This window comes from Pongo pygmaeus, chromosome X (genome assembly GCF_028885625.2).
Source record: "Pongo pygmaeus isolate AG05252 chromosome X, NHGRI_mPonPyg2-v2.0_pri, whole genome shotgun sequence".
NCBI classification, from domain to species: Eukaryota; Metazoa; Chordata; class Mammalia; order Primates; family Hominidae; genus Pongo; species Pongo pygmaeus.
Window position 1 is genome coordinate 50,030,181 of NC_072396.2, and position 3,133 is coordinate 50,033,313.

A 3,133-nucleotide genomic window follows, 5' to 3' on the forward strand; every position below is an offset into this window, starting at 1 on the left:
CCAAATTCTCAACTAATCTGGCCCTCGCCTACTGCGATAACCCTCAAGGAATATTCTAGGATAACCCCAAGGCTCCTCCCCTTCGAAGCATCCTCCGATCCCCGCCCTCCCAAATCGCGCCCCTTGGCCCCACCCAAGGCAGGGCAGTAGCTGCTGACCCCCCAGGCCTGCTCCTCTGAACCCAGCTCCTCTCCGAACCTGCCCCCTGGGAGGCCCCACCCGGTCACACACCCTCCTTCCGGCGCAGGCGCAATGTGGCGCCCGCCCTGTGTACTAGCATCGCCACATCGACCGCAGCTCTCGCCGCCAGGGGGCGCGCGTCCAGCCGCGCCAGGAGCTGCCGGAAGCGGGGGCACGCGGGCAGTAGGGGTCCAGGCCTGCGCGCAAGAGGGGACAGGTCAACGCCGACCCTCGGCCTCGGCCAACCCCATGCTTCCGGACGCTCAAAGACTAGAAATGCCCCTCAGGATACCCGGCGACCCCTGGCCACTCCCTCGATAGTTTCGGAGGTCACTGCTGTCCCTCCCCTCTCACGCGATTCCCGACCATCGGGGGTAGCCGGTGCACCCCCAGCCTGCTCCCACGGTGTCACTGGAGATCGCTGTTTGACTGCAATAGTCCTAGACACCTCCGAACACCCCGTGAGGTCCTCGACTGCCCCCTAATCACCCTGGATGCCCAACTCTTCACCCACGATATCTCAGGGGACCCATTTCCCCCAGATATCCTGGGAGAACACGGCCTGACCCCGTAGCCCTGGGGCCCCCAATTCCCCCTATAGGTATCCTAGGCAACTGCTGCTACCCCCATGAATTCCCTCAGAGGGCGCGTTCCCCCCATGGCCCACATACCTCCAGAGTCCCCCTCCACAGGTCCCCAGGGGCCGGGGGGGACACCCTGAACCTCCTTCACTGCTCCTCCCAATTCTTGTTGAAACTTCCACACCTGAATCTGGAGAGGGCAGCTTCCAATCTGGGGCTCCAGGTTTTAAGAACCTGTGGATGTGAGAGTGAGGTGCTTACACACCGTGAAGGAGAGCTTGAGGCTATGTAGCTCCATGGATGGGAGGGTCTTGCAGACTGGGGCATTGTCCAAGGGCTGAGAACAGATGGACGGTGAGGGGAGGCATCCAAGCACCAGGTAGAATCTACTAACATCCATCAGGGAGCTTGCCAACTGGATGGGAAACTGCTTCCAGTCTGGGAGGTATTCAGGCTTGGGGAATCATGAACGAATGAAGGGGTCCAAGGACGTCCTCAGGGGATGTGAATTACAGGGGTAGGGGCCCAGGATGCTGGATAGGTGTTTACTGAGAGAGCTGACACCAGCAGGGCCGAAATTCCAGGGCCAGAGAGTAGTGCATGTGTCACTGAGGCTGCTGGCAGGGTTAGGGTTGTAGAGAGGATGCAGACATGAGGGAGGAACTCCAGCCACTGCATTGTCTGACACCTCAATGTACCTCTCTGGGAAGTGGGGGTGATGAGATATGCATGGTAAGATTGTCAAGAGAGTTCGGAACAAAGCTTCCAAATTGCTGGTGTTGTGCCAAGCCAAGCTATTTGGTAGCAGTGTTGGTGCTTATCTTTAATATTGATTACAATGACACTATGGGGGAGCAAACCCTCACTTAGCCTTGCCCCACTGTGGATTCAAATCAATGCCCTTCTTAGCCTCGTCCATTTGTGAATACAACCCAATTACCCAGCTGGGCCTGGTGGGTCATGCCTGTAATCCCAGCACCTTGGGAGGCAGAGGTGGGCGGAGTTTGAGACCAGCCTGGCCAACATGATGAAAACTTGTCTCTACTAAAACTCCAGAAATTAGCCGGGCTTGGTGGTAGGTGCCTTTAGTCTCAGCTACTCTGGAGGCTGAAGCATGAGAATTGCTTGAACCCAGGAGATGGAGGTTGTAGTGAGCCGAGATCCCACTACTGCACTCCAGCCTGGGTGACAGAGCGAAACTCCGTCTCAAAAAAAAAAAAATCATTAAAAAAAACTCCAATTACCCCTTTTAGCCTCACGTAATTCAAGGATTAAGTCAATTTCTCTCACAGCCCCACCCAATTCATTAATTTAACAAAAGATTGTATTTATTTATTTATTAGAGACAAAGTCTTGCTACATTGGCTAGGCTGGTCTCAAAATTCTGGCCTTAGTGATCTTCTTACCTTGGCCTCCCAAAGTGCTGGAATTACAGGAGTGAGTCATCATGCCCAGCCTGTTTTGAGAATTTATATTTTATTTTTTTAAAGACAGGGTCTTGCTCTGTCACTGAGGGTGGAGTGCAGTGGCATGATCACAGCTCATTGTAACCTCGAAGTCTTGGGCTTAAGTAATCCTCCTGCCTCAGCCTCCCAAGTAGCTGGACTACAGGTGCATGCACGACACCCAGCTATTTTAAGTTTTGAAGGGGTTGAGATATAATTGACTTCAATTTGATAGGTTTTGAATATGTTTATATCAATGAAACGATCACTACAGTGAAGATACTGAACAGGCTGGGTGTAGTGGCTCACCTTTGTAATCCTAGCACATTGGGAGGGAGAGGTGGGAGGATTTTTTGAAGCCAGGAGTTTAAGACCAGCCTGGACAACATAGTGAGCCCCCCCGCCCCAGTCTCTACAAAAAATGTAAAAAATTTGCCAGGCATTGTGGCACATATGTGTAGTCCTATCTGCTCAGGAGGATCCCTTGAGCCCAGGAGTTTGAGGTTACAATGAGCTATGATTGTGCCACTGCAATCCATCCTGCATGACAGAATGTGACCCTGTCACTTAAAAAAAAAAAAAATACTGAGTATAACTATCTCTGCCAAAAGTTTTCTCCTGCCCTTTGTATTTCCTCTTTCCTGCCCTTTTGGCCCACTCCCTCCAGGCAACTACTAATCTACTTTCTGTCACTGTATATCAGTTTGCATTTTATTAGATTTTTATATAAATGAAATCATACAGCATGTGCTTTTTTGGAGCGTGGGTCTAGTTTCTTTTACTGTAATTATTTTTGAGATTCATCCAAATCCTTCATTGTTTTTTATTGCTGAGTTGTATTCCCCTGTATGAGTATACCATAGTTTGTTCATTTATTCACCTATTTTTTTCATTGAAAATTGTTTTCTTTTTAAGAGATAGGGTCTC